The following is an 11,964-nucleotide window of genomic DNA, read 5'->3' as shown; positions in this document are numbered from 1 at the left end:
AAAAAAAAAAAAAAAAAAAAAAAAAAAAAAAAAAAAAAAAAAAATTGGGGAGAAAATGAGCCTGCCCGGCTCGGCCCGTAAAAAGCCCGAGCTTGGTGTACCACTGGAGCAAAGCAAAGGCAAGGGAGCTGATAAAGGTGAGATAGTGCGAAAAGCCAAAGGCGCGAGCCCGAGTGCCCTAATATAGATATGGAGGGAATTACATAAGTAAGGTTGGACTCGCTCGAGCCCGCAAAAAAGCTCGGTCATTTTAACCGAGCCGAGCCGGAGCCGAAATTTTAGGCTCGCGAGCCGGCTCGGCTCGTTTACATCCCTAGTTGGGTGGGAAGATGTTGGTTTGGCTTCTATGAGATGGGGCGGGGTGGTAGGGAAAGAAGAAGAATCTTTTTTCAAATTCTTTTATTTTTATTTTTATTTTTGGTTTTTTTAATTTAATTATCTTAATTCTTTAATATATAAAAGTTCGAAGTTACCTTTTTACCCTTTAAAAATTAGTCAAAATTTGATCAAAATGTTGACTCTAGGTCAACTAACGGATGAACTAACAATTTTCATCAATTTGGACTACAGGTGCGAATTTTTGAAAGGTTTGATATCGTGGGTGATACAGATGAAAGATATGGGTCAAGTCTACAATAAAATGAAAGATTTGGCACCGTGGCTGCAATTTTCCCAAAAAATTACTATTCCAAAATACATTTTTCCACAAAATTTGATTGTAATGGAATGCAAAACAAGGGCGTAATGTATGTCATCCTGCCACAATTGCTTCATGTGATCACAACATGTTGCTGAATACTTGAACTCTATTAGATGATTCATTTTGCAACTGTCTACGTGTTCACTAGTGATTGTAATTTATTATTGTTTACTGAATAACTTATATCTACAGATTATGTTGGTTAAGTAGAAATCTGCCTTATGAAAATTGGCAATGTTATGTATAAATTATCCCTCATTAAGCATTATTTCGCACAAAATTTGACCCAAGAATAATATAAGGATCTCCAGAATTACAAAACTACATTACATGGTTAGTAGATAGCTGTTAGCAGCTCATGAACAAATTTGATTTGGTTCATAAACCCTTTATATAAAGCATGAATCACCCTGAGTCTTCTCCTGCCTTCTGTTCATCAAACCAAATAAAAATACACCAAAAGATATAACCTTCTGATATCCAGCACCAGCTCATTAAATACACCATTCTCAAGGGTCAAATATTCACAAGATCCAGTAGAAATGATGGTAGATACCATACGGACTGTATTTAAGCTACTTCTTCGCATCGGAAAGCAAAACACAAAAGAAGACCTTTCACAGGCCACCCAAAAAATCCACAAATAAATCAATAACCCAGATTAGAAACCTCCTACCTACCTCCCACCAATTCCAAGAAAGTTATATCATGTCAATACAACTGACAAAACATCAGAATAATTCATTCCATGGAACTACTTGCATATGCTGATTTACATAAAATTTTACTAAAATTACCCCAAGCTTTCATGTGCTCAGCTACTTTACTCACACACACACACACACACACAAAATTTAGCTCAAGAAAAACTACATTCTTGGAATTAAAAAGTAGAATTTCCCTATCAAAATTTCTTAATAGTTGTTGAACAATGAAATACACCTCGCGAATTCAACCTTGGGGCGAAGGAAAGAGAAGAGCGAGGAGAATTAAGAAGCAAAAAGGTTTGCATAAAAATCATGAACCACTCACCATATCCAGGATGGCTACAAGCTGTCGATATAAGGCATGTAGGTGGATGGATAAAGCGTGATTCACAACATAATTGTTTAAAAGATAGCTGACAAGAAGCAGCCACTTAGCATAGCGAAGAAACGATGGAACTACCCCAACGCTTGGTGGGAAATCTATAAATACCCCCCTCATTTAAAGAAGATGGGATGCAATTCAAATATTTCCATCTCAAATAGTTATTTCTCCTCTTGCTCTAATTAAAGCATCAAGACTAGTAAAATTAAATGGTGAAACTCATAGTTAATTGAGAGGATTTGGTGATTGTATTTAAATTGATATCCGATTGAAATTGTTTCTGTTCGTTTAATTCAATTTGTACCATTAGTCTATAAAATAACATCTTAAACCTCCCGCTTTCACTTCAATTGGATTGATTAAAAAATAGATTATCTTCCTCGACTTTTTCCTCCCTAAATCAACAAATAAAACCTTTCCCAGATTAAATTCTTTCAATCCTCAACTAAGAGATCAAGACTGAGTATCAGTGTCAAATCAAGTCAAACCCTAATAACCAACAGTCAAACAATAGATCTGAAAAATAATTCGGAAACTTGAAGTGTGAAAATGAAACTACAGAAGACCATTAAACCGTAATCGAAAAAACTAAGGGTTCAATAGCTTGTTTACCTTTCCTATGTGGGTGGATTGAACGAATGGCAGATGGACGAGAAGCTGTTACTTTTTAAGGGGAGGGAGAAGATGGAGAGAGAACTTTGATGAATTTCTATTGGGCCAACTTTTTATGACCTCACGTTGTGCAGCTCACTATGTTAAATAATATTTTTCTAATTTAGTCCCCGTTTGATAACAATTTTTCACTTTAAAAAATTGAATTTTTATCATTATTTTACTATTTTAAATTGTCATTTTTTACTTATTCATAAATAAGATTCACTTTTTTCTCTAACAGTAAAAAAATCAATTTTCATAAGAACAAGCCACAAATAGTAATGAGTAAAAACTATAATATTTTGCAATGGATGCATTGTTAACTTGGACTAGGGATGATAATGGAACGGAAGTGATTTTCGAGAGAGAGGATGAAGGTTGAGAGGGATGAAAATATTATTCTTTATTTTTATTTACTTATTTATTTATTATTATTACTTTGTAAAAATAATATTATCTGCTATCAATTATAGAAATAGTTAGGGAATGTATGATATTGTTGAAAGTAGGGCTGTAAATAAAAATCGTGAAGCCGGAAAATCATATTGAAGTCGCATTTTAGAAATCGTCGGTTTGGTGCCACATGGACCCGATCAACGAAATGATTTTGACCCAAACCAAACTGGTCAAAATAGTTTGGTTTAGATTTGAAAATTTTAATTATGGTTTAAAACCAAACCGAACCGACGAAAAAATATATAACAATGAAAAAATGAAATTTTTTGAAAATTCATCCAAATATGTAAAATTCAATAATTTTGTCATTTATGGGTATTTTTGTCAATTTCTACCTTTTTAATACAGATATATTATTATTATTATTATCATCATCATCCAATAATCCTAATATATATCTAATAAGTTCAATATTGACATAATCTATCAAAAACCTTTTTTCTCTTCAAAATTTAGATGAACTTTAGTCGACATCCAACTTGGTTTTGAGCCACCGGCACCACACACTTCATTTTCAGATTTTTCACGCCTCTTCAAAGTTAAATTGAAATTCATTATACCAAATCGGAAATAAAGAAATCCTAGACTTTTGGTGATAATATTTGCTACAAATAAAGTTTTAGATCAATAATTTTTTTGGAGCAAACTAAGGTAATAATCTGAAATTAAATGCGTTTCGTAATATCATACAAACATAAACTTGTGTAATTGTTATGTTTAGATATTATAAACAATTGCTTTATTATTGTGGTTGGTTATTTTCTTTATTTAATCAGTATCCTTTTTCAGATATGATGATCACGAGATCTTGTTGGACATTATTATGTTTTTTGAGCCTTATATCTATTTAGTAGACTTGTATTGTAACGTTATTGTATCGTCATTAGCCTAAAAAAGGCGAACAAAAATGAAAAAAAAAACTATCTTTTAGTTTATTATGATTTCACTTTGATTTAGTTGGTATTTAAATTTATAATAGATATATTTAGCACCCATTTGAGCCATATTTTCCATATCATTATAATGAAAAAATTGACTATTGGAGAGGAGACTGAGTCTCACACATGAAACAATAAGTTAACAAAGGCAGCTGGACTTGTGGGATAACGGTCCAAATTTTCATTTTTTTGTCCCAAAAATTTGGTTCAAACAGGGGCTTAGTTTGTTTTAGATTTATTACTAGTAAAATATAAATATATATTGAATTCAATGAATTAATGACATAAAAATAGATTGACAAAAAAATATATGGCGAAATCGACGGTTTAAAATTGGACTAAACCGTTAGGTTTAGGTTTGAGTTTTTTTCAAACCGTTCAAAATGATTTGGTTTAGATTTGGGTTTTTTTCAAACCGTTTTAAATGGTTTGGTTTGATAATATGTCAAAAATCGGTAAAATCGGAACGCTTACGCCCCTAGTTGAAAGTCAATAAAAGACGATAGATTCCATGAAATTTGTGGTGAAATGTAAATAAAACTTAGGAAAAAATGCATAAACATCATACTTTTATTATAGTCCTTGTTTGACACCCATTTTTTTTTCCGGAAAAAATGCAATTTTAAACACTGTTTTAATATCATTTAAACCACACATTTTTCAATAAAATAATATTACACACAAATTCAATTTTTTCCTTATTTTTAATCACACATTTCCATCAATACGCTATTCAAAAATGCATTTTTCCTCTAAAATGGGACTCAAACAATGGCATAAATTTAGTGCATGTTTGACACGCATTATTTTATTTTATGATTTGCAATAGAGTCATTTTCATTTAAACATTCACATAATAAAATGTTCTACACATATCAAAAAAATTTCTTTACTTTTTAACTACACATTTTCCTAAAAATTGTTTTTAAAACTCTCTTTTTCTACAACAATGATTGTCAAACAGGCCAAATGTTAGGTGATCACAATTTGTGACCTCAAAATTTTGTGACCTATATCCATGAAAGATGTGATTGAGGTGGGTTAATGTAGAGAAGATTATGCAGTAAGAACATAAATTTATGTGTAGAGAGAGAGAGTCAAGCAAGTGATGGTAGTACCAGGTGTCAATGGACGGTGGGTGGCAATGTTTGTGCATTGGGAAATGGGGTATGGATTTGGGAAGAAATGAATGGATAGGGTGAGATTTTAAGGTTAAACCTCAACCTTGAGGGTCCCCATCACCCCACCTCTGGAGTATCGTGAGAGAGATAAATTGCAGGATATGTTCCAGCAAGTCAGAGAACAAGAGTTTGCTCGTACATTGGTACTCACAAAGAGTCAAATTTCATATCTCAGGAATCGAACACTCACACTACGGCTGCCAACAATGCTGAGACGACCTCATTCACGTTCTTTGCACCACTAGGTTATGCCCTGGGGGGCAGGGTGAGATTTTAAAAACTTATGCCGGGATGGGTACATGTCTTCCTAAAACTTACGCCTCCAATGAAATTTTTTGAAAAAAAATGAAGTTTTACTAGCTTGTTAACACATTAAAATAAGGAAAATTTGCAACACTGGCCATACAGATTTTACCCTAACCTCCATTTTGTATTAACGGAGGTTCATAACATTTCATAAATATGCACTTGAGATCTATCGAGACGAAAACCATCCAAAACATCGTCAGTTGACTGGAAAAATTAATAAATCAACATCCAATAAATTGTCCAAAAAGGTATCAATATCCAATAAAATCATCGCGACAGCATATAATTCAAGGAATTTTCCCAATCATACGACGGTGTTTTGGATGATTTCCGTCCAGATGGACCCAATGTGCATATTTACGAAAGGTTAGGGACATTTCCTAGCACAAAATGAAAGTAAGGGTAAAATTTACAAAAAATGAAAAGGTTTGGGATCGCTGCTGCAATTTTCCCTTAAAATAATAATAAAAAAAAAAAAGCCAAACAAACACTGGACAAAAAAAAAAATTCGAAAAATCGATCAAATCAATTAAATCAAACTAACTCGAATTGATTCGAGTTGGTTTAATACATTTATTTGGTTTAGTTTTCTTTTAAACAAAATTATGGTTGTTCGGTTCATTCATGATTTGAAATCTCAAATCGCTAGTTAATCAAACTAACATAACCCACTTACACGTTTACTTTAAAAAAAAATAAAAAAGCCATAGTCTAATAACTATATATCGATTTCCTTCAATTTATGATGTTGGCAATAAGTAATAGCATTTGAAATTTTCTTTCACAATCTCATTACGTTATATTCAGCATTTTTTCCCTAATCAGGTAGTCAAACTACATAAATATGAAAAAAATTAGCAAAATTCTTAAGTTTTCTATTGATCCATCTTAATTAATATAATTTTATTTGTTAGTAAATAGTTCTTGTAATATAGGCCATGTTTGAGTCTCGTTCTTTGGAAAAAAAAATACATTTTTAAATAGTGATTTGAGATCATTTTAATAAAATATTTTTCAATAAAATAATATTACACGCACATTCAAAACATTTTTCTTATTTTTAATCACTCATTTCTTATCAATACATTATTTAAAAATGCATTTTTATGAAAATAATGTGGCTCAAAGAAGGGCATAAAGTTATTTAGTTATTTCACTTTTTGTAATCTAATTGGATCCAAAACTCGGACTTTTTAAAAAATAATTCAATTTTGATTAAAAGCTCAAATCAACTAACCGAACCAATTGGTTTAAGAGCTATAGTGGGTTGGTTTGTGTTGAAATTCATTGAAATTGACTGATTTGATTTTGGTTTCGGGTTGGACTCGAAATCGATCCAGACCAAACCGCTTTCGAGCCTACTTATATCCAGTTGAATCAATCAACTTTGGTGGAATTAAGTACTACTACTACTATTATGTCTCCTTTAATGTAACTTACATGAGATTAAGCCCCTATTTGAAATGGATTAAAATTTCCAATTTAAATTTAAATTAAAATCAACGATTAATTTTAATTACATATTTTATAGGATTCATACATTTTCAACAAAATATTTAATCAAATTTTTTTTAATCAAAATTTACTAAAAATTTGATTTTACGCCCCCACCAAATAGGGATTAAATGAAATGGATGCTTATGCATCAAATTTGAACTCGAATTCAATGAAATGAATTTTAAATTAAGTCTATCTTATTTGGTGGAATTAACTTATGGATACATCAAATTGACACTATGATACAATGAAAATATGTAAAAAATAATCAACACTCTAGATATCTGGGCGCGGGTCGGTTCGGCCGAACCAAACTTTTCGAATATTTAGTAAATGGAATCGTCGGGTCCAAATATAATTAGGGAACTGTTCGGGTTCGGTTCGGTTCGGTTCGGTTCCGTTTGGTTCTGTACTATAATTAAATTTTTTAACATTTATAACAATATTATATAAATACAACTATTGATACATTCAATGATTTTTGAATGTCAGAGACTAGTAAACTAACTTGTTCAAATGATCGCTACGATCAAAGTTTCGGTCGGCTGAGGTCACAGCTTCGATCGGAGGTCACAGTGTCGGCTAACGATTATATAAGTTTTGGAATATTAGTGAGGCTACGAGAGTGAGTGCGAGAATCGAGATAACGTTATGCACTTTAGTGTAGGTGTTTAGGGTTATTTAGTGGATTTGATCTTGTTTGGCTAAGAAATGAAACAATAAAATGGGTAATTGAGCCAAAAATTAAAAAATTAGAAATGAAACAAATTATTGGGCCAAAAATTTGGATTTAGAAATCGTTGATTTGTTAATTTGTTTAGAAAAAATTAAAATTAAAATAATTTGATTTACGAAATATAAAAAAAATTAGAAAGATTCGATTTTTCGGTTCTTGGTCTAGAATGGAGAACTGAACCGTACTCGTCGGTTCTCAATTCAGATACCCGTTCGGGTATTTAATTTGACAAGAGCCGTCGGGTTTGGTTCGATTTGGGAGATTTGCCCAGCCCTATGTGGAACGTTCATCCGAAGTGTTCCGCTATCTAAACTACTTCGGAAAGTCCACCACCACATCATGCGAGGTATGGAACACTTATCCGAAGTGGTTCCGAAGTGACTTCACCAACGGTGACGATCTGCTATCACACTACAAGGCATAGGCAATTCTGAGGGACCGATGAAGCGCCTTCGCCCTGAATCCGAGGCGACATGCACTCTGGGGACCTCTGCCAGAGGATCCGCCACCAATTTTAGAATGAAATTTTTGTCAGAATCCTTTCTGCACCTAAGGTTTAAAGTTATTTGACGTCTCCATGAGACTAGTTGATGTGACTATCAACTTTATGTCAATTCAACTTGGGAGAATCAATTACCCGCCCACTCTATAAACGCGACTGATTGACGCCTATGAGCAGACGTCTCATACCGTCACATGTATACACGTGTCCCACATCCAAGGGCTCTCCTCACCTATAAATATCCAAGGCTTGGCATGAGGTAAAGATAATGAAACTCTTACTATTTAGCACTCCATAACAAGCAAACATATATTCTCCTCCCTACTATTTTGCACAACCTTGGTACTCTTTCGATCACCTGAGCCTAACTTGTCCGTCGGAGTGCATACGGCCACCGCCACCCCCGTTGGTCTCGGTCGTGTGCATCTGATCGTACGTTGATTGTGCACAGGAAGGAATACGTGGAGTGGCTGTCGATTGGTCACGTGGAGGGTTCAATTTCCGAGGTCAATAGACTGGTGCCGTCTGTGGGAAAGCTTCCCATTCAAAGTTATGCATTCTCCACCGGAGAAATCACCGAAAAACTAACGACTTACCCTAAAAAGGGCACGTTCTTGAAAAAGAACAAAGTCGAGTTATAATCCAAATTTTCATCACACTTGAAAAAGGAGATAGAATGAGTTCCAGCCATGAAGACGACAACCCCATGAGAGAGGCTTCTGAAGAAGAAGTGCTCCATAACAATGTCACTTACCAGAGACCCCATCACCGGCGTCACTGAGGTGAAAGAACAGCCATGCTCACTGAAGGAATGACTCAAATAGCTGCAGGAATGAGAGATATCGCAGCTCAGAATATGGCGATGCATGAACTTCTCATGCAAGCCCGAGGTCACCAGGGCTCTCAAATGCCCCAAGGATCTTATCCAGTACGGGAAGCCCATGTATCTCCTTCCCGAGGCCATATGAGCTAGCACAGAGAATGCCCCTTCAAAAGAGGAGTCGGCGCGGAAGCCACAGCCTATGTGCAAAGGAGCCAGCAAGCAGAACCACAGCTAGGGCACAATTTTCCTCAAGAATACAAAGAACAAAGGTCAATAAGCGTCTTCGACCGAATAGGGAAGGACCCTAGCAATAGGGTCCGATCAGTGCAAAGGTCAATTCGGCAAGACCAAGAACAAGAACAGGCACCTCCTCCTCCTAGAAATAGGAGGGATTGAAGGAACCTAGTCAATTGGGGGAGCCGAGGAGAAGCACCTCCACCTCCCCAGGATATTCAAGATGATGAAGGGTCCGATGGGCCTTATCGATCTTATGAAATCGACGATGACAATGATAACCTCCCTTTCTCAAGGGAGATCCGAAGCTTCCCAATGTCAACGAATTTCATGCCCACTAAGATCCCCAAGTATGAAGGAAAGGGGGACCCAGAGAAGCACCTCACCAAGTACATGACACAGATGAGCCTCAGGGGAGCCTCGCGTGCTTTGAAATGCAGAGCTTTCCACTTAACCCTAGGCGGAGCTACTAAAGTGTGGTATAGCAGACTTCCTCCCCTGAGCATTAGTAGTTAGCCAGATTTGAAGAAGGTATTCTTGAACCAATACCTCTCATGCAGAGAAGGGGAGGCCCAGTGCAACGCCTGCAAGATATGAGGCAGGCCTTTGGAGAGACATTGAAAAGTTATCTCGCCAGATTTACAGACGAAATCACATACTGTGAACATGTCACTGACAGAGAAGCCCTTTCAGCTCTGAAAGGCGACCTCAACATGAACATCTTGTTCTGGAGGGACGTGCGTAGCAAGAATCCTGCCACCTACGACGAACTAGTAGAAATGATGACAGTGGAAATCGTCGGTGAAGAAATGATTGATCACTGAAACTGTGCCGTGCAGGGACTCCCTCCGCCTCAGAGGCAGGTAGGTCGAGGACCCGCAGCGCACCTTGTCACTCAGCAATGGACTCAAGCAGGTCACACAATAGCTCCTACCTCCGGTCAGGTACTGGTCTTTGCCACACTGAATGCAGTGCCGGTATTGGCATACGAGAATGTTCCCGACGACGCAGGACAATCTAGAAGAGCTGATGGTAAGAAAAAGAAGCGATCAAACAGGCCCTTGGAAGGGGTAAGATTTTGCACTTTCCACCAACTCTATGGGCATGACACTAGTGAGTGTCGAGATACTAATCGACGCCCAGATCGAAGTAACCCACGTCCTTCCGGCAGGAGCGAATATCCTCGCAGATCCGTCTCCCCAAACAGGGGAGAGAGAGGGCATAGAGAGCAATCACCCCGGAGAAGAGAATCAAGGGACCGAGGACAGTCTAGACAGAAAGATCAGGCCCTATTCTCTGGAAGCCAAGTCATTAGGGAGATCGACACATTCATTGGGGGACCCCACATCGGTGACAACACCAGGAATGCACAAAGGAATTACACAAGGGAAGTAAAGGACCCGCCAATTATTACCTACATTGTCAACGAGTCACAAGCGGTCAAAAAGATGGCCCCAATCACCTTCTTCCAAGAAGATGCAGATGGAGTTCACCACCCCCATTGTGATGCATTGGTTGTGAGAGTCGTAGTGGCTAGAAACTGACTTAAACATATGCTCGTCTACAATGGAAGTTCGGTGAATATACTGTTCGGCTCCACCTTCGATAAAATGCAAATTGAACATGGGTTGATCCCCATGACTGACCCACTATTCGAATTTACTGGAAACAGCATCGTCTCACGAGGGCGGATCACTCTACCCATCGAGATGGGTTCACCACCCCTAGTGGCCCAATACTTCATGGAATTTTTAGTGGTAGATCACATGTCGGCCTATCATTGAGTACTGGGAAGACCCGTTTTAAAAGATCTTTGGACCGTCACACCCATCCACTACTTGTGTATGAAATTCCCAACTGAACATGGGATAGCTACGGTTCGAGGCGACCATATGGGCTTCAGGGCATGTTACTCAAACTCCCTGAGAAGGTCGGAGCCTCAAACTGCTAATGTGATCATAACTAAAGTTGCCAATGAAACCATTATGGACGTGGAAATGCTCGACGCACCGGAACAAAGGCATACCTCCGAGCAGGAGGAAGACGTCGACATGGAAGAGGCCCCTGAACAAGGATACCCTCTTGATGAGTTAGATCCCCGAATAATTGACTCTGAACCAAATGATCCCCTATAGAAGAACTCGAAACTTTCTCTGCCAACCCAGAGGACCCTAGTCAGATCTTGCGAATAGGAAAGACACTGTCCCCTAAAGCAAAAGAGGAGATGATAAGCTTCTTGAAAAGGAACTTGGATGTCTTCGCTTGGAAGCATGAGGACATGGTGGGAATAGATCCAATAATCAGTTGCCACCATCTTAACATCAACTCCTCCTATACCCCTCATTGGCAGAAAAGACGTGCCCTCAACCCAGAAAGGTACGAAGCTCTCAGAGACGAAGTAGACAAGCTTAGCTGCAGTGGTTTCATAAGGGAAGCCATCTACCTGAAGTGGATATCCAACCCGGTCTTGATGAAAAAGCCCAGCGGGAAGTGGAGCGTGTGTGTAGACTTCACCAACTTGAATAAGGCGTGCCCTAAAGATAGCTTCCCACTTCCAAGAATAGACCAACTTGTGGATTCCACCGCTGGACATGAACTACTGAGTTTCGTGGATGCATATTCAGGGTACAATCAGATACCCATGTTCCGACCTGATGAGGAAGCTACATTATCCATTACAGACAGAGGACTCTACTGCTACAAAAACATGCCCTTCAGATTGAAAAATGCCGGAGCCACGTATTTAGAGACTGGTTAACATGATGTTTGCCGAACTTATTGGCAAAATCATGGAGGCCTACGTGGACGACATGCTAGTCAAAAGCCTCCAGGTAAGCGAACACGT

General features: G+C 37.4%; 1 protein-coding gene across 2 annotated transcripts in view; it reads right to left on the bottom strand.

Moving 5' to 3' along the window:
* Nucleotides 1-2,518, bottom strand: part of LOC111407793 — a 6,842-nt gene extending 4,324 nt beyond the window's left edge. The window contains exon 1 of one of the 2 annotated variants that reach the window (XM_023037472.1): nt 2,402-2,518. The gene's annotated coding sequence lies outside the window, so the exon portion shown is untranslated. The remainder of the gene's footprint in view (nt 1-2,401) is intronic. The other variant, XM_023037471.1, reaches the window with a different exon arrangement.
* Between the last annotated feature and the right edge of the window lie 9,446 nt (nt 2,519-11,964).

This window comes from Olea europaea, chromosome 13, assembly GCF_002742605.1.
Source record: "Olea europaea var. sylvestris chromosome 13, O_europaea_v1, whole genome shotgun sequence".
Classification (NCBI taxonomy): Eukaryota; Viridiplantae; Streptophyta; class Magnoliopsida; order Lamiales; family Oleaceae; genus Olea; species Olea europaea.
Note: the sequence above shows the minus strand (reverse complement) of the source record. Positions and strands in the feature narration are given on the sequence as shown.